At 36.0% G+C, this 24,200-nt stretch overlaps 1 protein-coding gene and 1 non-coding gene across 3 annotated transcripts in view; one reads left to right on the forward strand and one right to left on the reverse strand.

The window, feature by feature from the left end:
• The first annotated feature begins 437 nt into the window (after positions 1-437).
• The window catches only part of SCN9A (sodium voltage-gated channel alpha subunit 9), a 181,877-nt gene continuing 158,114 nt past the window's right edge, over positions 438-24,200 (forward strand). The window contains exon 1 of one of the 2 annotated variants that reach the window (XM_030795760.1): positions 438-728. The gene's annotated coding sequence lies outside the window, so the exon portion shown is untranslated. The remainder of the gene's footprint in view (positions 729-24,200) is intronic. The other variant, XM_030795759.1, reaches the window with a different exon arrangement.
• LOC115831083 lies at positions 17,219-17,326 on the reverse strand. Its single transcript, XR_004026627.1, has one exon. It is a non-coding gene; the product is annotated as a small nucleolar RNA U13 (small nucleolar RNA).

Genomic DNA, 24,200 nt, shown 5'->3' on the forward strand with positions numbered 1-24,200 from the left:
AGGGCTTTGCCATTGGTCCCCACCTCCTCTGCTCCGGAGTTTTTCTCCAGCTCCCCACCAAGCCACACAAAGTGACTTCTCGGAAACGTTAGCCGATTCTGCTGAGCAGGAAGGGAGGAAAGGGATGATGGGGGCGGGGGTGAGATAAGGGAAGGGCTCTTCTGGCTGCTGGACACACACACACACACACTCACACACACACACGCCCCACCCAATGGGTGGCCGTGGATGGCAGGTCGTGCAACCCCCTCCTCCGCCTTCTATTAGCGCATGGTGCAGAGGCTACAGCGTCGCCACCACCGCGCCCCTAGCTGGGTTCCCGCCCTGCGCCGCCCGCAGGAGTGGAGAGAGGGAGGGAGGGAGGGAGCAAGGGGTGGGGACCCGGGCGCGCAGGGAGGAGTGGAGGAGGCAAAGAGGCGCAGCTGCCCTCGGGGAGGCGGGGCTGCTACTTCCCCGGGCGCGCCCTGGCAGGAGCGGCGCAGTCTGCGTGCAGGCGGTCGCCAGCGCTCCTGCTGCGGCTGTCGGCTTTCCAATTCCGCCAGCTCGCCTGAGGCTGGGCTAGCCTGGGTGCCAGTGGCTGCTAGCGGCAGGCGTCCCCTGAGCAACAGGAGCCCAAAGAAAAAGAAGCAGCCCTGAGAGAGCGCCGGGGAAAGAGAGGCCCGCGCCCTCTCCTGGAGCCAGATTCTGCAGGTGCACTGAGTGGGGATGATCGGCGGGCTAGGTTGCAAGTAAGTGCTTTTTTTTTTGCTGCTTCGGTGGGGAGGGGAGGAGAAGCCCCCGGTCTTTCGCCCGTGCTCGCCTCAACCGCCACACCCACCTGTGTCTATTTTCACATCTCGGTTCTGGAACCCTGTATTACGCCACCTGGAAAGAAGAGAGGGGGAAAAGCTTGACCGGGTGGTTCCAGCAATGGGAGGAAGGAGGGCTGGAAGCGTAGTTATTCCGATAGCTGGGCAGCTCCTGTGCGGTTTTGACTCTGTGGGTTTGCTGCCAGGTTCTGAAACTGTGGAAATGAAGGGTAGCAATGCCTGGTGGTTTACTGTCTTTTATTTCTGTTTACGCTAGCAGAGTTGTTAGATGGACTTCAATTCAAGGGGCAGCTCACATTTTTTACGAGCAAAAAGCGTGTGCTGTATTTCCCATCTGCAAAGCTGAGCGTGCAGAACCAGCGTAGCAGATACAACCTGTGGGGACAGAAAAGAACCCTGCACCCCTTAAGAGCACACAAACACAAATAATTGACAGGACAGCTCTGCCCCTATTTCTCAGCGCAGATTATTTATTTATTTTTTTCGAATAAGCACTTTATAGTGAAATTCAGAAAAGATGCAGAATCCTTTTAACTTTTTAGCGAATTCAACTTGGGAGACTCATTTACTTTTAGGAAAAAATGGATATTTTCGTGCCTTATATTCAAGACAAAAATCAGAACAAGAAACTAGAAACATTAATGCCAGTTTTTGTGATTATGGTAAACATTTCACTCATTATTTTAGTTTTTTTTTAAGTTGGAGCGTTCATAGATTATATCTACTCTGATGTTAAGAGCAATTTACATGAGAAACTTAGGGGAGTTTTTAAGAAGCTAGTGGCAGTAAGATAAAAGCCAAATCAAAGTAAGCTTTCAAGGAAGTGATAGCTTGTCAGTTACTGAATAGGAAGTCAGTGTTGGGGGGTTCAGTTCTTTTCAGAAACATATTTATTATTCTTTTCTATTTCTTCTTCCCTGTAGACAAGATAAAGATTTTCTCTTTCTCTTTCTTTCCTTGTTATTTAAATTTATTTTATGATTTTTGCTTTAACATCAATATAAACCTACTTTATATAAACTGCAAACCAAATCCAATTATTAAACTGTTCATTTTATTGAAAATCCTTCAGCTATTTTCCACTATTTAAAAAAGTTTAAACTATAATTTTTCTTATAATTTATGGTGAGATTTTTAAAAAAATTATTGATTAGTTTGAAAGCTAGTTTTATCTGATCCCTATGTTACAAATGTTCATGATTGTTAGACTAGCTTATCAACAACTGAACTCTAGACAAAATATGGTATTTGATGTAAAGAAGAATGTGCCCTCTATTTAGGCAACTGATAGTTTGACTTAAGATAAGTTTTTAAAAATTTTGTAGATGTTTAAAAGGAGGTTTCCTTAAGTAAACCACTGTGCAGTTGTGGGACACAGTGATGTATTTTTACAGTGACTGGATATATGATATGCCTTGATTCCTATGATGCAGGGCTGGGCTCACAGAGTACCTGATGCTTCTACAGAAGAAAGATGAGTCAGGTCTGGCTCTCTGCCAAAGTATCTTGGGCCTCCTGTCCCCTAGGGCCTGCACATAACCATGGGAGCCTTTCTGTTAATGCTTCTATGTTTTTACTACCTGTTGCTGTGCTGAGTTTCAGAAGCAAAATAAACAAGTAAATAAATTCAGAAGAGCAATCAGTAGGGTTCTATTTACTTTATTTAATATAATCAACCCACTTTCTCTGTGGCAAGGAAAAAAGTAGAATTTTTCATTTTAAGTTAATAATAAAATCTATTTTTTATCCAATTTCTATTCCTATTAGTTATGCAAAAGAGTGTGAAGTGCTAAGACAAGTCATGATCTTATAAAAGAGCTTAAAGTTTATTAATGTAAATGGAACATTCTAGATGTCATAATGATAATAATTTATGACTTTCCCTAAAACTCTCTCAGATTCTTTCCTCCCATCTTCATTATCTGAATAAATGCCTTCACCATCCAAGTATTGAAATCACCTTTGATTGCTCCCTTCCTTATTACTCCATTTCAGCCCTTTCCAGCCTGTAAGTAGATCTATCAATCTTATCTCCCAAACTTATTTCTATTTCATCATACATCTCAGATGCCTCTCATTCACCCTCTTTTCTGTATCTACACTGCCACCAAATTAGTTCAGGTTATCATCATAAATTACTTGGAATCCTGCCACAGCCTCCACATCAATCTCTCCACTTTTGTAATTTTCTGCCCTGCAATTCATTCTCCATACAAAGCAATACCATTCTGCCTCCCCTAACAAACATTGGCTCACAACTGCATTTAAAAAAAAAGAAGAAGAAGAGGAGAAGAAGAAGAAATAAACACAGCAACATAGAGATCAATTAGCAACAACAGTAAATGCCTTTCCTCAGCATATGGTTTACTCTCTGTTCTGCCCCTTCTCTCCAACCTCACCAGAACCTATTCTCTTCTCATTAAGGTGCTCCTGCCCAGGTGGTGGCTAAAACACATGAAACAATAGTACTATTTAAGGCCTTTTCAAATGCTGTTCCCAATGCCTGAACTCTATGCATGCTTACTCCTTCTTAAACTTTAAATCTCAACTCGAGGTTTTTTGTTTTGGAAAGATCATTTTTGATCATCTTGTCAAAAGTAGGTTGTCCCCTGTTGGTCTTCATGTTGGAACCTTATTTGTTTCTTTCATAATGCTTGTTACAGCATGTAGGTATTTTGTGAATTTGCATACCAAATACTCCAAGGGAACCCGGACTGTGTCTTCATTGTTGACTTAGCTTCCAGAATAGTGCCTGGCATCAAGTAGTGGGGGTTCGTAGATATTTATATAAATAATAAAGTACAAAATATGGATTCTTCCAGAATAAAGCATATTAACGCTGGAAACATGAATTTTGTGATTCTATTTATTTTTTATTTGTCAAGCATTTAGTATTTTTACAATATCGTGGTATGATTTTGAGGAGGTAAAATTAAAATATCCTGAGATATATTCTCCCTTTTATCAGTGTAGGTGATAATGTACTTAAAGATAAGTAATTTGTAATGCATTCTTAGAAAGGCAGTGACCACAAATGTATTAAAATATATTTTAAGAAAAAATTGGATTGCATAAACTAATATGGTTTTAGTATAAGTGACTCCAAATCTAAAATGACAACCTTGTTACGTTTAAATCTGTATCGTCTAACAGAAATTTGAGGGCCAGTCGATAGTCACTGACTATGAACTTAAAATATTCTTTTAAAATAAATATAGATGCTTATGTGAGCTCAGTTGATAGAAATGTAGTCAGACGAGGCTGAGGCCAGAAGTTAGGTTTCCACACAGTCTAAATTGATGTTTGCCCCAGGTACAAAGGGCACATTATCCAAAAATTTGAAGCATTCTCTAAAGAAGATTCAGAGAGGCAATGTGGGCTTGTCCATGAAGACCCATCACCGTTATTAGAGTGGAAGTAAGGACTGCAAACTTTATGCTCATAAATGATTGTGTCATATTTATACTAGAATTTTACCACACATACACACACACACTCACACACACACACTTTGTATGGTGATTTGCCTCCCTCCTTTATTTTTCAAGACTATACTTAAAGATATTAAACAAACAACTAGTTTTGCAATTAACATTTGGTTAAAAATTTAGCTTTCAGTTAGGTGAAAAACTCTGATTAATGATTTTTTTATGTGGCAAATGGCCAGCCACAGATCTTTGGTAAATAATTTGGTTACCACATTACATCTTGAAGGACTAAATTATTTCACTAATTGTTAGCAGGGATTTTTAAAAATTTGCTCTGAAGAGGGTATATTGTGGATGTTGTATCGGAGGGCATCTGTGTACTAATTGAAGATGGTCCTTCATATTACACATCACAAATTAGCTCATTTATTCCTTACAGAAGTATTATGACATCTTCCTTTAGAACTACGTAGAGTTAGATTACCACTTGAGAGGCAAGGTCATATTAAAATAGATATTATAAAATTGTATACAAATATTTTCTATGAGGATTTATGAGAGCATCCAGAGAATGTGGGTAGAATACTTTTGTGGAATATGAGATAACAATTTTGGTGTCCTGCCATTCTGAAAAATGAAATTTCTTCATTGAAGGTTTCACTTACTCTTTCCTCTCTGCATTGCTGGAAGGAAATGGCTTTAGGCAAAAGAGAAAGCCATCAGCTCTTGGCAGCTAAAGGTGGAATGAAGTTTGGAGGAATGAAACCCTTCTGGGTGGTGAGGAAAAATGCCAGACCATGATAAAGTGGGGAAGGAAGAGGGGAATGCCTTGAACAGTGCCAGTAAGCATAATCTGCCACAGACAAATTTGAATTGACATATGTAGAACTGCATTATTCTATATTTTTTTAGTCCTATAGAGAAAACCGTTCTTTCCACATCTCTTTTTAAAATAACAACTTACTGTAAGCAAAAAATATGTTGTTATTGTTTCTTTAATACAGGAGATGAAATATCTTTAGATTTTTTTAAAGTGATATAACATGGAGCCAAAAATGCCATATATTATTGTTGAAACCTAACTTTACTTTAACTGTAATTTCCTTGCTATTCATTTTATGATTTCCTTTTGTTATGTCAAGTGTTGGAGAGACTGCTATTACTGATCATAAATTTCTTTAAAATGTCTCCTTGGATTTTTTACAAAGCTTTCTGAATCATTTATCAAAATACAATAAAGCTCTAATTGCACCTAGGATTGTTCACTTGGAAATTTAGAGTGTGTACATTTACAATGTCATTAAGTTAGCATCCTGCCCTGCAATGAATGCCCTTTTTCTTTCTTTTTTTCTTCTTCTCTCCTACATCTCATCTTCCAAATGTTTGATATGTACGCCAGTAAGGCAAATTTTAGTCCACTTTTAGGTCAAACTATTACTACAAATAATTGGAAAATTGGGCCTCTAAAGAAAGATAAATGCATTAAAATATAAGTATTAAAAACATTCCCATAAGATTTTTAATAAAAATTTTATGTGCTATATGCACACCTAGACTCCCTGTATTATCTGATTTTTAAAAAATTTTTGTTTTTTATTTTTTTGAGACGGTGTCTCACTCTGTCGCCCAGGCTGGAGTGCAGTGGCGCGATCTTGGCTCACTGCAAGCTCCGCATCCTGGGTTCACACCATTCTCCTGCCTCAGCCTGCGAGTAGCTGGGACTAGAGGCGCCCACCACCATGCCTGGCTAATGTTTTTGTATTTTTAGTAGAGACGGGGTTTCACCGTGTTAGCCAAGATGGTCTCAATCTCCTGACCTCGTGATCCGCCCGCCTCGGCCTCCCAAAGTGCTGGGATTACAGGCATGAGCCACCGCGCTCAGCCCATTATCTAATTATTATTATTATTATTATTATTATTATTATTATTATTATTATTTTAACTGGGGGTAATTTCAGTGGATGTGATATCTGTCAACTTCTACTAGTTGCTCCTACACTATGTGTTTTTAAATCCAATGTAATTATTTTAAAAATATGTCATCTTCTTGAGAGTCTATACTTTAGAATTTGAAAAAAGAAGTAAATGTAGATATTCAAATCCATGCAGATGAGTAAAACAGGGAAAAATAAGAAAAATGTTTCATGATAATAAAATACTATATCAGGCACAGCTGGTCACCCCTGCAATCCCATCACTTTGGGAGGGCGAGGCTGGAGGATTGCTTGAGCCAGGAGTTCTAGATCAGCCTGGGCAATAAAAGGAAAATCTGTTTCTACAAAAAAATTAAAATTTATATTTCATATATTGATTTAAACTCTACTAAATGACTATTCTTTCAAGTCCAATAGACAGTGTATCTTTTAGGGCTCAGAGTAAAGACAATTTATTAAGGACATTTTGAATAGGATGAATTAAATGCTTTATTGGTAAGTGATGCCTTTATCTGAGTAATTCCTTCTAGGTAAATATTATGGGACCAATCTTTGTAAATGATCATTTCATGGAACAAAATATGATAAAGTCAAAGTGATGAATTTGTTTCCCTCTTAACAAAATAAGTATTCTTGTTACCCCATGTACAAACTTGGCTCATGGTAATTCAGGTAGGAAAAAGGGAAGTGGCCTTATAAGTGATCCCTTATTCCCAGGGATCGACCGGGAATAAGGTTCTTATAATCCCATAAGATCAGCTGACAGACTTTTAGGAATGAACACTTGTAGAACAGCTAGGCAGAGAAGTGCCTTTCAAAATTTATATTACATCTCTACTATATTTCAGACTGTAAAATATTTTTATAAAGTGTTAAAAGCATAGATAAATAAATTTGAGTTCAAATTAGTATAGTGAAAGAAAGTTTATTTTTCCCAAATATTTCCTTTACTCAGTACATGGTCTTAGTCAAATATTAATTTCTTAAATATTGCTTTCCTTGTAAATTAGTAGTATTTACTTCTAAGGACTATATTATATATTATATATATAGTATATTATATGTTAGGAGATATATATGTATATACATCGTAATTTGTTTTTTCCAAAACAGCCACTTTAATGTCTTACACATGATAAGTAGATATGAGTAGATGTTCAATAATGGTGTCTAGACATTTAATAACTTAGAATATTATAATCAAAATGCATTCTTTTTTTTTTTTTTTTTTTTTTTTTGAGACCGAGTTTCACTCTTGTTGCCCAGGCTGGAGTGCAATGGTGCGAACTCGGCTCACTACAACCTCCGCCTCCCAGGTTCAAGCAATTCTCCTGCCTCAACCTCCCAAGTAGCTGGGATTACAGGCATGTGCCACCACGCCTGGCTAATTTTGTATTTTTAGTAGAAATAGGATTTCACCATGTTGGCCAGGCTGGTCTTGAACTCCTGAGCTCAGGTGATCTGCCCACCTAGGCCCCCCAAAGTGCTTGGATTATAGGCGTGAGCCACCATGCCCAGCCTCTTTTTTTTTTTTTTTAAATTAAGTTTCAAGGTACATTTGCAGGATGTACAGGTTTTTTACATAGGTAAAAGCGTGCCGGTTTCACTCTGTTGCCCAGGCTGGAGTGCAGTGGTGCGATCTTGGCTCACTGCAACCTCTGCCTCCTAGATTCAAGTGATTCTCCTGCCTCAGCCTCCTAAGTAGCTGGGATTACAGGCATGTACCACCATGCCCGGCTAATTTTGTAGTTTTAGTAGAGATGGGGTTTCACCATGTTGGCCAGGCTAGTCTCGAATTCCTGTCCTCAGGTGATCTGCCCACCTCAGCCTCCCAAAGTGTTGAGATTACAGGTGTGAGCCACTGTGCAAGGCCAGCAATTATGCTGTTATAAGGAAAAATACATATGGAAAAGTTTACATCTTACTAACATTACTGATAACATTGTTGTAACAGTCTTATGTATGGACGTCTCCTTAATGCTAACTGAGCAGTTTGTTAAGGGATTTTCATATGCTCCGTTTAAATCCTCATGACCACCATTTGAGGTGAGAACACTAAGGCGCAGAAATTACCTAACCTTTCCAAAGACTCACAATGGTTACTAAACTTGAATAACATACACATTTCTTTTATAGGAAAGAAATCTTATATATTCCAAGAATACATTTGCACACACTCCACACAGATACACCTGCTGGTTACGCTACCAAGCATTCTATCAAATATGTTTAACCCTTAATGGAGCTAAAATAAAATTACATTTGCAATCAAACATACTAAATCATGTAATTACAGTTAATAGAAAACAACAAAAAAAGAAAGATGGAAGACTGTTTCAATTTTTGTCTTGAATACCAACTCCTGAGGGGTATATTGTGTTAAGTCAAAATAGAGATTTTGGTGGAAGTTTGAAGACATTATGAAAAGAGTACCTATGCATTTAAAGTGTTTTTGAAGTTGTTTCATAGGTTGAATGACTTCACTTTCCTGGTCTAGGAGTATTATTGCACTACTGTGACTTGACTTTGCTATGATTCGCATATTTTGTTTTAACATTAAGAAATTGAAATGGGAAAAAGGCCTTCCCTGAGGTAGAAAAGATTTGAAAAAAGAGGAATGGTGTAATTAAAAGGGAAATATGTATAAAATGTCTAGGGTGGGCCAGGCGCGGTGGCTCACATCCATAATCCAGCACTTTGGAAGGCTGAGGCAGGCGGATCACCTGAGGTCAGGAGTTTGAGACCATCCTGGCCAACATAGTGAAACCCCATCTCTACTAAAAAAAAATACAAAAAGTATCCAGCCATGGTGGCCGGCACCTGAAGTCCCAGCTGCTGGGGAGGCTGAGGCAGGAGAATTGCCTGAACCTGGGAGGTGGAGGTTGCAGTGAGCTGAGATCGAGCCACTGCACTCCTGCCTGGGCAACAGAGCAAGACTCAGTCTCAAGAAAAAAAAAAATAAAATGTCTAGGGTGAAGTTTATTCTGAAATGGAGAAGAAACAGGGAATGAAGCTACACACATTGAGATCCTGGAGCTAGGGGATGGAGAAATATGAAAAGCAAAGTGATTTTGTGCAGGACAAGATGGCGGTGTTCATTGGAAGTATTTATATATATATTGGAAAATAAAAATTTAGATATTCTATGTTGGAGGAGTACAAATATTTAGAGCATCACAAATTGATACACACAAATGAAACCTAAATCACAGTACTTATTGTCACAAAGACTCAATTATCTATGTCAGTTAAATTGGCTAACATCAATAATTCAAGAAGTTGACTTTTAAAGGTTTTAAAACATTTTTGGAAAACTAATTTATTTTACATTATGTTTATAATAATTTTTGCATGCAATTTTTCTCAATTATCTATTATCCACTTAGATACTGTACTTTGGGATATAAAAACCATGAGAAATTTGGCCCTTGAGTTCTATGATATATCTCAATCTATTTTAGTGATTTGTGGATTGGTAGCTTATCCTCTAAATTAAGTGGTTAAGGTTTTATCAACACTGCAATGAGATAATCATCTCACACCTGTTAAGATGGCTGTTATAAAAAAGTGAAAAGTGTTGTTGAGAATGTCAAGAAAATGAAACCATTGTCCACTGTTGGTGGGAATGTATAATAGTGTAGCTGCTATGGAAAATAATATGGAAGTTCCTCAAAAAATTAAAAATAGAACTACCATATGATCCAGTAATTGAAATCAGGATCTCAAAGAGATATATGCACTTCTGTGTTCATTGCAGCATTATTCACAATAGCAAAAATATGAAAACAACCCAAATGATCATCAACAGATGAAAGAGTAAAGAAAATGGTCCGTATATAAAATAGAATATTATCTAGCCTTAAAAAAAAGAAGGAAATCTTACTATTTGTGACAGCATGCATGGACCTAGAAGAGACATGCTAAGTGAAATAAGTAAAAGGACACAAAAAACTTTTGGCAGTGACAGATATGCTTAACAGGTAGACTGGCAGATAAGAAAAAACAAAGTTAAAGCTGAAATTTCCAACTGATTTTATCTTAGCCTAGTGATAATCATTAGATCCGGTCTAGTTGGCCTCCAAAATGTGTAGGTCAGGAGTTGGCATCCAAGTCGGTATTGGTGCCGTTGAGGTTTGTAGGGAGGGAAGACCTGGCAGAGATCCCACGGGCAGTGGTAAGTGGCTGCTGAGTCCCTCCAGGCCAGCTCCAAGAACTGGCAACCTCACTCCTCAGCATTCATACTCTTCCTGGAATTTAAAAGCAATTCCTTCTTTCCTTCCCTCTTTCTTTTTTCCCTCTCTTCCTTCTTCATAAAGTTTTTATTGTAGACACCAGATACAGCAATGAACAACACATGGAGATGTGAAGCCAATTTTAAGAGATAATGAATAGATAAATATTCGCCACTATCCAGCATTGTACCATACGATATGCTGTGAAAAACAATAAAACAGGACAGAGAATTGAGAGAAGGAGGTATTATTTAAAGTGGTGTGAAAAATTTTATACAGGGGTATTTGAGTAGAGACATGAAGTAAATGAAAAAGTAAGGGAGCTAGCTAAACAACTAAAGAATCATTCTAGTCACAAAAAAACAGCAATTGCAAAAGCCCTAAGGCTTATTTGATGTATTTAAGGAGAAGCAAGAAAGCCAGTGTGGTTGAAATACAGAGAGCAAGGTTGAAAGCAGAAGATGAGGGTTTTTCTTGATTTTGTAGGGATTACTAACCTGCGTTGAGGGCTGTGTGATAAACCAATGCTAAAATTACCAGCATGGGTACAGCTTTGGAAAGGGATGAGTGTGCTCTTTTTTAACTGGATCTCTTTCTGGACGTGGGTAACACAAAATCAGAAAAAATGTTTGAGAAGTCTCTAATTTCTATACAAAAATAATGTTTTTGTCTTTTTTTGTGATTTAGCTGTAAATGTTTATGTACATGCATGTATATGTATTTATGTATTGATTTACTATTTATGTATATGTAAATGTATTTATATTTAAATGTTCTATATTCTCTTCCTGTCTGTAATGGATTGGATTCTTGGAACCTCTTACTATTTGGGGCAGGGGGCAGGGCTAATAACACAAAGATGACAATTGAGAGTAACTTTAAATGTTTACATTTTGGAAACTTAAACAATGGTGGGAGTACAGTAATATTTTGTATATTTTGATCAATTTTTATGTTTATTATATGATTATTTCTCATGAAATAGTGGTACTGCATAGATATAAATGACTACTACCTAGCAAAACAGATACCAAGGAGACACTGCATGTTGTCAGGGTTGACCCGTTGCTAACTGCTGTGATTTTGTTCTCCTACTGACTCTTTCTGCCTTACAGATCACAAAACATGCTAGTGAATTAAAAAATATATATTTTGGTAAAATATATATAACAAAATTTACCATTTTAACCATTTCAAATGATTTAGAGGCATTAAGCACATTCATGTTGTACACGATCACCACCATCCATCTTCAGAACATTTTCATCATTCCAAACAAAAACTCGGTAACTATTAAACAATGACTCCACACTCCTCTCTTCCCCCATCACCTGGTAACCACTATTCTACTTTCTCTATGAATGTGACTATTCTAGGTACCTCATATAAGTGGAACCCTGCAGCATTTGTGTTTTCATGTCCGGCTTATTTCACTTAGCATAATGTTTTCAAGGTTCATCCAGGTCATAGCATATATCAGAATTTTATTCATTTTTAAGACCGTGTAGTATTTTGTTGTGCATATATACCACATTTTGTTTATCTGTTCATCTGTTGATAGACATTTGGGTTGTTTTCACTTTTTGGTACTGTGATTAGTGCTGCTAAGAACATTGGTGTACGGATAACTATGTGAGTCCCCTCTATTAACTGTTTAGGATACATACCCTAAAGTAGAATTGCTGGATCATGTGATAATTCTGTTTAATTTTTTGAGGAACCACCACAGTGTTTTCCACAGCAGCTGCACTATTTTATATTCCTATCAGCAGTGCACAAGGGTTACAATTTCTGCACACCCTTGTCAATGTTTCTTTTCCTTTTTTTTTTCTTTAACAATAACCATCCGACCAAGTGTGAAGTGATATTTTATGGTGGTTTTGATTTGCATTTCCCGAATGATCAGTGATGTTGAGCATCTTCCCATGTACTGATTGACCTTTCTTTGGAGAAATGTCTTTTCATATCCTTTGTTCATTTTTAATCTGCTTGTTTATTTTTTGTTGAGGAGTAGGAATTTTTTATATATTGCCAATGTTAATCCCTTATCAGATATATGATTTGCAATTATTTTCTCCCATTATATTGATTGCCTTTTCACTTTCTGGTAGTGTTCTTTGATGCACAACAGTTTTAATTTTGACAAAATCCAATTCAGCTCCTTTTCTCTTTTGTTGACCACGCTTTTGGTTCCATGTCCATGTGTCAAATCTAATGTCTCGAAGATTTTTCCCTATGATATTTTCTTAGAATTTTACAGTTCTAACTCTGATGTTTAGGTCTGTGATTCATTGGTGATTTTTAAAACATTCCTATATAAGTCATAGACTCTAAGAGAGTTTCCAGCTTTCCCATACCCATTGTCCCCAGAGATCTGGTTTTTAGTCTGAATGTGCCTTACTCTGAACATGTGCCTTCCTTTTCAAGAACTCCCATTTCATTTTGTTTTGTTCTGTTTTTTCTTTTATGCCAGTATTAAAATTTTTGAGTTGTTGTATAAATATACTAGCAATTTAGGGGAATTCCTGATGGGAAAGTATGTCCTCGCCTAGCTAGTTAATGAATTTAGGGATGCTTCATTTTCCAATCCTAGATATAATTAAATCAAACAAGGATTCATTGTGCTGTAGTTGTAATCCACATAGACCCTTTTACAATGCTTTGCACAGAGAAGGTGCTTAATACTTGAGTAAACAAATTGAATTAATGAGTAAAAAAGAAAAGCTATCTTGTTTTCTCAATGGTCGGGTAGATCAATGATTTCTACTATTTAGAATCTTAGATTTATTTTAATAAGGCAAGTTCAAAAATCTCCTCTCTCTGTTAATTTTTAGTAAAGTCACTTAGTTTTCACTCAGTTTTGTTAAAGAGTTTTCGGAAGAGTTTGTTACTGAAACCTGAAGTTTTAAGGTTAGCGTTTATACCACAGGTATTTCTTGTTTTTAGACAATCCTTGTGGAGGTTAAGTCCCCTAGGCAATACCTTTTCCCATTGGGGAGTTACGAGCAAATGAAAAATGGTGACTATTTATGGAAACTCCAGGTCACTAAGTAAATTTTGCATTTTCATGAAAATATGACATATGGACATTTAAGAAAATGAACAGGTCAATTCATCAATTAGAATAATAAAAAGAAGTCTGTAAATAAAAGTTAAGCACCTTTGTCATTGAATTGTTGTGAACCGTTTTTGCCTAAGCACTTGCTTTATCTCAGAATCCAAGCCTCCTGGTCAAAGTTATATTCCTAATAAATTTAATAATTTTTAAATAATAATTTAATAATTTTAATTCCTTCTGGAATATAAATTTGATCAGGAGTCTTGGATTCTGAGATAAAGCAAATGTTTAGGCAAAACACTTCCTTCTGGAATATAAATTTGAGGAAGGATAGGAATTATTTCCTTCCTATTCATTTGTTATCCTGTGATCGCTATCTAATTTGGAATATTCTTCATGACTCCAATCCTGTTTATATCTGTGAGGTTCTGAAAATTCTGCCCCAAAATGGCAGAAAGTAAGAAATACTATCATACATTTAATTCACCCTTAAAAAAATAGCCATACCCTTTATCTTTGAATATATTTTAAACAACAACAACTGAAAGAGAACGCATTTTAAACAATATCACATGAGTTTCATCATATTCCCAGATTATGGTGAGGGTTACTAGATACCTTGCCATAATCACAGCCTTTAGTTCCAAGACAGAGCAGAGAAATAAGAAACTCAGGAAGTCATATCTATGAACATGTTAGTTTGCAAAAGGTTTGTTAGTAAACTCATGTTATTTATACTGTAGTACTTTACCATCTCCAGATGAATTTCCACTAAATAAACTGTTCCTTTAGACTCCTAAAACCAGATTACCCCCTTCCTTTGCTAATATAGATCCTCAAAGAATGTCTTCATTAAAAATCTTATGAGTAGATGTCACTAGTTTTGACAATGTCCACAAATGTTCCAAAGAATACTTTGGCTTGCATGCTTCTTAACTCACTTATTTTGATATTGAATTAAAGGGCTTTTAACAATTCCTGCCCCATCAGGAATATTTCATCAGCAGCTGTTACTGTGCTTGGATTTTTCCTTCTTGAATGAATACCTAGTCTTTTCTCACTTTAGCATTAAGTTCTGGAGCATCCGCTGCTAATGAAAACTCCTTTGACCCATGCTAGAGCATTTTCAGTTTTTTAAAAAAAAACAATGTTCCTTGTATCTTGCTGGCTATTGCCTAAGCTCATTATTTTAAACTTTTGCATAATTCTGCTCAGTCCTAGAGGGTCATCATTACTGTCAATGATTAACCTTTTATGCACTTGCCACATTTATTATTTTCTTACTTTCGATTATTTTATTATTTTTCTTTGGTTCCCATGATATTCCAATGTTTTTGTTATTAAATCTTTCAACATTCTTGGTGTGTTCAGTATATTCACATTTATCAAACCTGATGGATTTAAGAATTTACATAACCTTAAAAGCAAGGCCCACATCCTGTAGGCACTGAATGAACTAATGAACTTTGTATTGGCAGGACTAAAATGGCTGTGTGTGGCTGGTAGAAAGCAATGTAGTCTTGGTTTTGCTGTAAGCATACATTTTAGTCTTTAAAATATTCTGAGTTGAAAGCTCCTTAAGAAGAAAAGGTTTTGTATATGCAATACAAAAGCTTTTCTATTACAAAGTAAGCAAATATATTCTCGATCCTAAGAACATTAGCTTTAGGTGTACAAAATCAACTTAGAAGAAAATTGCTAAAATCACTAACAATAACAGTTACAATGTATTGCGCACTTAAAGTGTAACAGGAAATGTGCTAAGTGATTAAAATTCAGTGTCTAGTTTTTTCCACTAAAATAACCTTATAGAATTATCATTTTCAGCTCTGTTTTGCTATATAAGAACTGAGCTTTAGAGAAGTTAATAGAATTCCCCAAGGACATAAGCTAGTAAGCAGTAGAGATGGGATGTGAACCCATGTCTCTCTCACTCTGGAGCCATGAATTTAACAACTGGGTTATGCTGTCTTACTATTTTACTGCAGATCTATATTTTAAATTAAAGCCATAAACATGTTTGGCAAGATAAAACATAAGTAACAAATGTACTCCACATAAGATTTTCGTAAGGTTTTGTGTTTATTGGCCAACTCATGGCTTATTATTAAAAATTTCAGTTTTTATAAGGAAGAAGGATAATAATCTTGCTGTTATTTATTTAGCCTAGGCACTGTGGTAGGCACTTTACCAAAACTATTTCTATTCTACATGATAACTTTATAAGACAGATATACTTCTCTCTTTCATTTATGGGGAATTTGCATAATGCTGCAGAGCTAATTATATGGAATAAGCAGGAAATTCAAACCTAAGTCTGCCTGGCGCCAAAGTTATTACTGTGCACTGTCTCCTAAATCATGTTGATGTTTTGAGGGAAGTGGATACATGTATAATAATACTGGAAATACATTTTCTCTCTAATTATTTAAATAAGGGTATAGAACCTGTTCTGTAGCCATAAGTCTGTGATAATTTTGTGCTCTCACTAAAGTCTTAACTAACAGAGAGATGGGATTTAATGTGAACTAAGAAGTATTTTCTGTCTTCCTTTATACATGCTGTATAGATAAGACTTCATGAATTTTTTAGTAAAATGTTCAGATATACCAGCAAATATTGACACTAATCTTAAGTTTTCCCAGGGTAATACACTTCTTAAGATTATAAACTTTCATTTCTTATAAATTTGAGGAATACTATATTTTAAAAGGCTATACATAAGACTAACTTCTATCTTAATAATAAAATAATAATGTATAATATAAATGATTATTACAGGGTATTATGAAATACCCAAATCACAATATTTTAATAATCATAGAATTTAGAAATAAGTCCCTATCTGTTGTCTGAATATAAAATTATTGCGTATACAGCTTAATTTGTTTTGCATACCAGTTGTTCAAATACTATAAAATGCCATAAAATTGAACGATTTTAGGACACGAAATATTGAACTACTCTTGTTGAAGTTATTAAACTGGTTTGCCATCTACCAAATTAAGCATTTCTAAGAAATAATAATTATTTTAAGAATGTATTTACATGATTAACATAATGTTACTTATGAAAGATGCAATGGTAAGATTTCAGCAATCAGGCAAGTATTTAATGAAAAGTATTTGGTTTCATACACATTGATACACTTAACATTAGAGGCTCTAAAATGAGTAGCCAGCCTGCCTGTTTTTCTTGTGATATTATACTTGGCATACTTTGTTTTTATAACCTAAAGAAGAGGTATTAAGAAAGGAGTCAGAGTGCTTACCATTGGCAGTTCCTTTTAACCTTTTAAGTTAATTTATAAAGATATTGCAATCCCAATGAAAATAAAAATAGAAATTTTCCCATTTGGAATTAGATAATCTGAGTCTAGTTGGGAAATTTGTACACACATAAAAGAGTAATATCTAATAGCACCAACCCTAATACATAATGTTATTTTATGCAAATAGGATAATTGAAATAGTATGGTGACCTAAATAGATAGTTCACTGGAAGAAAATATGATATCCAGAAATAGACATAATTACATATGAGAATTATAAAGGTAGCATCTTAAATAGGTTGAAAGAAATATTATTTAATAGTTATCATTGGGACACCTGGGTAGTCATGCGGATAAATATAAATTCAGATTATTACTTTGCCACCTAACCCAAGATACATTTTAGTGGAATCAAATATTTAAAATAACATACAAACCACAAAACTGCTAGAAGAAAACATGTGAAGGTTTTGTTTTCTTTTTTCTTTTCACCCGAGATGGATAATATATCAATGTCATTACAAGGTTTGAGGGAGGAATATCTCACACATGCATGTGAAAACCCAGTCATCACACTAATGAACTACAAAGGATCCAAGAATTCTTTCAAAATCTTGAAGTAGAAATTCTTTTCTAAGATAATATAAAACACAAGAGCCACTGGAGAAAGGATTGGTGAATTCAATTTAATTAAAATGTAGATGCTTTTAAAAGATAAACTACCATAAACCAAAAGAAACAAAAACAGCAAACTTACAAAAATATTTGTATTGTATACCACAGAAAAAAAGCTAATTTTATTATTTTGTTAAGAGTTCCTAAATTAATAAAATACTGATAGTCTATTTAAAAAGTGGACAAGACTACATACAGACAGAGCACAGAAAAAAAAGCACAAATGGCATCTAAGGATATGAAAAGATCCCTGACCTCACTCACAAAAGAAAATGCAGACTAAAAGGATAAGAATTAAGAAGTTTTCAGCTGGGCGTGGTGGCTCATGTTTGTGATCCCAGCACTTTGGGAAGCTGAGATGGGTTGATCACATGAGGTCAGGAGTCGGAGACCAGCCTGGCCAACATGGTGAAAACCTGTCTCTACTAAAGGTACAAAAATCAACTGGGTGTGGTGGTGGGCACCTCTAATCCCAGCTACTCAGGAGGCTGAGGCAGGAGAACTGCTCGAACCCGGGAGGCAGATGTTGCAGTGAGCCGAGATTGCGCCAAGGCACTCCAGCCTGGGCAATGAGAGAGCAACTCTGTCTCAAAATAAATAAATAAATAAATAAATAAAAGTTTTATTCCCCACTTATTAGGCTCACAAAGATGAAAAAAATATTATGAAATACTTTATTGAAGGTATGTGCAAACAATCCCTGACACATTGTTTGGGGAGAGCATGGATTGGTAGGCCTTTATGAAGGAGTTACCAATATACCAATAACCTCCTCGGTAGCTTCAAAAGGCGGCATCTTTCCCTGTTTGGCATTGGAGACCCAATACAAGAAATGGGAAAGTGAGCATCAAGCAACACAAGCTTTATTCGATGGCCAAAGAATGGAGAAGTGCAAGTGTGGCTCACAAGTCAACTTCTTGACTAGTGAGGAGTGAGGAAATTGAAATAGAAAGTATCTCTAGTGAAGAAGTTGGTCATTAAAAGTGAGGGGAGGAATGTTCATGTCTTTTCCAGAAATAGGTGGTGAACTTCTTGGAACCAGAGTGCTGCCTTCCTTTTTGTCCTTTTATGGCTTCTTCTGGTCATTGTCATGGCAATTATCAACTGTCATGGCACTGGTGGGGGTGTCATTTAGCATGAAAATGAGATTATAATGATGCCTGAGGTCTTCTTGAGGTCCTTTAGTCAGCTATCTTGGTTCTAAGCAATCTCAGCTGGTCTGGTTACAAATGGAATATTTTACCTGTTTCTCAAAGATAAGCAGAGTTAGGGTAGGATAGAAATTCAGCTATGGCCCTGTAGGCATTACACTAGGTAACAAAAGAGAATTCGGCAATATTTTATTATGGCAAATTAAAAACGCATATACAATTATGACTCAGCAATTTCACTCTGAAGCATTTGTCTTACAAATAAAATACCATACTGTGAAACTATTCATGAAAATGTCCTCACTTATAAGTGAGAGCTAAATGATGAGAACATGCGGACACATAGGTGGGAACAACACACACTGGGGCCCATTGGAGGGTGGAGGGTGGCAGGAGGGAGGAGATCAGGAAAAATAACTAATGAGTACGTAGCTTAAGACTTTCGTGATGAAATAACCTGTAGAATAAAACCCCGTATCACAAGTTTACCTCTGTAACAAACCTGTGCATGTACCCCTGAACGTAAAGTAAAAGTTACAAAAAGAAAAGAACCCACAAAAGAGTAGGTTAAAAAAAGAAAAAACTAATCATGAGAAGATAATTATTGTAGCTTTGGGAAACAACCTAAGTGTTCTACAGTGTGGGAATAACTAAATAATTTGGGTACAGCTGTACAATAGGACTTTATGAAGCTGCTATAAAAAGAAGTAGCTTTATACATACTGATACAGAAAGATTTCCAAGTCTGATTTTTAAGTGACGAAGGAAGGTATGAAACGATGTCTATATAGGGTATTATTCGCATGAAAAGAAAAATGAGTAGATGTATACATGCTGATGAAACCACATGGATGGATACACAAGGGGTTGGTACTGTGGTTGTCCACAGGGCAGGAATTTGGATGGCTGGGAAACATCGGAGAGTGAGAGAATTATTTTTCATTATACATACTTCTGAGTTTTGTGGCTAAATTTATTCTTCAAAAATAAATATAAGAATGCCATTTATGGGAAAAAAATGGGAGTCATAGACCTGCAATTTGGACCTAACTTTTCAACTTAAAAATGTTCTGTTCTTGGAGGTATTAACTGCTCTGATGCTTAAGATGATAATCAAACAATAGTTCCTCTAAAATATGTCTGGAATGAACTTGAATGAATGAATGAATGTTTTTTGCAAACCATTATGTGTGTAAAAATGTAGAGTATTAATATAAGGTTTATTTAGAATAGAGTCATCTGCATTAAAGGAACTTCATTATACAAAAATCTAAATAAAAAAAAGTTGTACAGTAGCTCTGAGGAGGTGGATGACCCAAACACTGAGAAAAGAGAAGAGGCAGAGGCTGAGCAGGACAGTTCAATTTGAAGTAAAGCAGCAGCCTCACCCAGCCTCAGACAAGACTCCAGGGACTGTGTAAAACACCTCATTTTGGCCAGGCACAGTGGCCCACGCCTGTAATCCCAGCTCTTCGGGAGGCCAAGGCGGGCAGATCACAAGGTCAAGAGATCAAGACCATCCTGGCCCTGATCTCTACTGTCTCTACTAAAAATACAAAAATTAGCTGGGCGTGGTGGTGCGCACCTATAGTCCCAGCTACTCAGGAGGCTGAGGCAGGAGAATCACTTGAACCCAGGAGGCAGAGGTTACAGTGAGCTGAGATCACACCACTGCACTCCAGACTGAGACTGTGTCAAAAAAAAATCTCATTTCTAGGCCTATGTTTCCCAGAAATATGTCATGAAAATAAAACTCTGCCCTCCCAATGGGAAAACATATATATGCACAAAAAGGTAAATATTTTTAATGTTAAAGTTACTGCATAATTCCTTTAAAGAGTAATTATATATTTCTATTCATTTTTGAAAACCAGTTTTAGTAAAGACAAAATTAGAAGATGACAAACTGACAAAGGGAAAAAAAGAAATTTTCGTGAAAAGGTATCAATATCCTTAGTGTGTGCGCACACACACACACACACACACACGGTCCCTTAGCAAAGAAGAAAATAATGAATATTTCAATATAAAAATGATCAAGAGACTAAAGAGACTGACCAAAGAACTAGAAATGTTTCACGAAATTCACATTTTAGATAAAAACGTTTTAAATATCAAATTGTGAAGCATTTTTTTAAATAGCTATACTTAACATTGTGGAAAAATATATGCTTACATGTTGCTAAAGAGGATATACATTTTTATAGACTTTCTGGGAAACATTTTGTCAGTATGTGTATATATATATATATATATATATATATGAAGACAGGTTGGGTGTGGTGGCTTATGCCTGTTATCCCGGTGCTTTGGGAGGTGGGGACTGGAGGATAGCTTGAGGCCAGGAGTTTGAGGCCAGCCTGGGTAACTTAGCAAGATCCCTATCTCTGCTAAAAAAAAAAAAAAAAATTAGGGCCGGTGCCATGGCTCATGCCTGTAATCCCAGCACTTTGAGAGGCCAAAGTGGGCAGATCACTTGAGGTCAGGAGTTTGAGGCCAGCCTAGCTAACATGGTGAAACCCTGTCTCTACTAAAAATACAAAAATTACCTGGGTGTGGTGGCGTGCACCTGTAGTGCAAGCTACTCAGGAGGCTGAGGCAGGAGAATCCCTTGAACCCAAGAGGCGGAGGTTGCAGTGGTGGAGTGAGCCGAGATCATACCACTGCACTCCAGCCTGGGTGACAGAAAGAAACTCCATTAAAAAAAAAAAAAAAAAAAGCCAGACATAGTGGTGCACACCGGTAGTCCTAGCTACTTGGGAGGCTGAGGTGGGAAGAACACTTGAGCCCACGAGTTTGGAGGTTGCAGTGAGCTATGATTGCACCACAGCCTGGGTGACAGTAGGAGACCTTGTCTCTTTAAAAAAAAAAAAAAAAATCAGTAATTTTCTCGGAATAGGTTAATTTTATTTATTTTTTTCTATGCTTTTCAGTTTTCCAAGTTTTCTCCCAATGAAAATTTGCTATATTTATATTCAACCATATTAATAACTGCAAATTAGTCATATATGCAACTTCCTACAAATAAATGTGTCTTGGATTTAATGGAAATGAAATCTTTTCAGTATAGCTTCTCCCTGTTATTTGTGTACAAGCTTCAAACTGCATAAACTATTTTAATGTCAAAAATTAAGTTAGGACTAATCAACCATCTAGGATTGTATCTGTGCCCAGGTTTCTAAAACAATTAAATAATTGATTACTTTTTTGGATGTTCAAAGATTTGGCAATTTGCCCTTAATCAAATATATGTTTCAAATAAAATATCTACAATTTTAAGATGCTTAAGTACTGGTGAACATGTCAAAATATGCCTAATGTATTTTTAAGTTCTGCTGTGAACTTAAAGACTTTAGGATTTGTGTAATCCCAAATTCGAGAATATTTTAAAGTTTAGTTGGTGTCCACCATATTGTCCCCCTTTTCATCCATCTGACCAAACTTTTAACCTTCCTGTTTATGGCTGTGGAAAAAAAGAGCTAATTAAACCTAAGCAGATAGTATTGTTTTTAAATTGTATTTTGATGTCAGTAAATGGGGAAACAGGTTGTAATAGCAGAATCTTTATATTTTTTGCACATATCAGCCTCCATAAAAGGATGGAAATTGCTTTGTTTTTCGATGTTTTAATTTTTTAAATGAGGAGAAAAAGAGCAATTGAGAGTGCCATAAATTAAAGATAGCGTTTCTGATGTAAAATCAATGATAGTTATGGATTATTGTAAATATTTGAAGATGCTCTTGGAACACTGAAAAATCTTAGAAAATTTTGTTAAATAATAATTAAAATTGTCTTAAATCAGGGTGACATCTATGTTATTTTAAAGGCAATATAATTAGATAGCGTGTTTCTTCAAGTGCTTGGGTTAGGAGAAGTATTTCACCATCTTCATTCATCAAGCATTTAACAATTTTATATGATGTGCCAGATATCATGCTATACCTTGGTGATAATAGATGCCTAGGACAAATTTCCTGTCTATGAAGTTTGGAATCTAGTTGAAGGAGACAGGAGTGATGAAAGAAATGAAGCACTGTAGAAGTAGGATAAAAATCTGCATTAGGGGACTGCTGGCAGCTCAAAGCAGACTGGAGATATGGGAGAAAGAGAAGCTGATGAAGAGTTGAATTTATATTTGAGGGAAGGAAGGAGGTGAAGTCAGATCTTTCATACAAGAGGTATTGAGCCGAATATTACAAAGCAAGTAATCAGGTGATCAGGATAGTTGAAACTGTTCAGACAGAGGGAACATTATGAGGATGCAGAAATCATCTAGCTGACCTTTGGGGAAATTAAACGTAGAATAATGTAGCTGGAATGTAGACTGCAAATAGGGGAACAGAAGAGGCTGTCAGCATCATGTTAGGAAAACCTATGACAGACCAAAGACACGACAGGTTATTCTGTACATAGCGGTAAGCTGTAGATGTTTTTTTTTTTTTTTTTTTTTTTTAGTCATGGGAAGATTATCAAATTTCCTATTGCAGAGAAAGGGTCTCTTGTTCATTGAATGAATATTACATAATTTATTCAGACTTGCTTGGTGTTATGCAACTAAATGTTTTAAGGCATTTTTTATAGCACAGCTCTTTTTTTTTTCCTTTTTTTTTTTTTGAGACAGGGACTCACTAATTTTGTATTTTTGTAGGGAAGGGGTTTCATCATGTTGGTCAGGCTGGACTTGAACTCCTGACCTCAAGTGATCTGCCCACTTCGGCCTCCCAAAGTGCTGGGATTACAGGCACTAGCCACCATGCCCAGCAAGCACAGATCTTTTTTCAAAAGAAATTTGTGATGCTTTAATAAGAAAGAAAGAAAAAAAACCAGACACAATGGAAAGATATCGATCTTGGAACTTTTAAATCTTGGTTTAGAGAAAACAGTTTATTATTTGAAAAACTTCAAACACTCTTAAGTTAAAAAGCACTAACATGGCACATCTCACTTGCACAAAAATGATACCAGTTATCAATTGTTTTGGTGGCAACAGAATGGAGCAGCACAGAAATCTGGAGACCCGTTTTCAGTTGAATGCTCATAGTTCTAAAATAGGAATTCTTTGGAATTCCTTTTCTTACTTTTCAGTTTGATTAATGTGGAAGTCTCAATATCTTCTTATGCTGTGTGTGGGAAAAGTATCTTGATCAGTATATAGAAGAATATCCTACAATGTTACTGTAACTAAGAAAAAACCCATTGGAGAAAACTTTTTAATCAATTCATTAAGAGTCTAATGAAGGTACATATACGAAAAGCAAGATGTACTTTAATTAATGATTGATGTTTTGTGATTGAAGCTTGCTTTCCTAAATAATATTTCTATACTTCAGTACAGAATGTAATTGCCAATGCCCTATTTGGTTTCTCAGTTACAGTCTTACTGCAGTCTGCTTTTATTGTAGGCTTATTACAATTATCACCATCATTAATTTACCACAGTGTTTTTTAACTTGTTATTTATATCACATTGTATATGCTTTATTTCTGGTCTTGTAGCAAAGGAATGCATACAACAAGCATGTAAAACTTTATTGAATAGAACAATCCTTAAAGGGGAATCATCCATAAGTCAGATAAATCCATAAGTAGTATAGATTTATCTACTGTAAATTTTCTGTCAGGCTGTTAAAAGTAGGGCCGT

This window comes from Nomascus leucogenys, chromosome 17 (genome assembly GCF_006542625.1).
Source record: "Nomascus leucogenys isolate Asia chromosome 17, Asia_NLE_v1, whole genome shotgun sequence".
NCBI lineage: Eukaryota > Metazoa > Chordata > Mammalia > Primates > Hylobatidae > Nomascus > Nomascus leucogenys.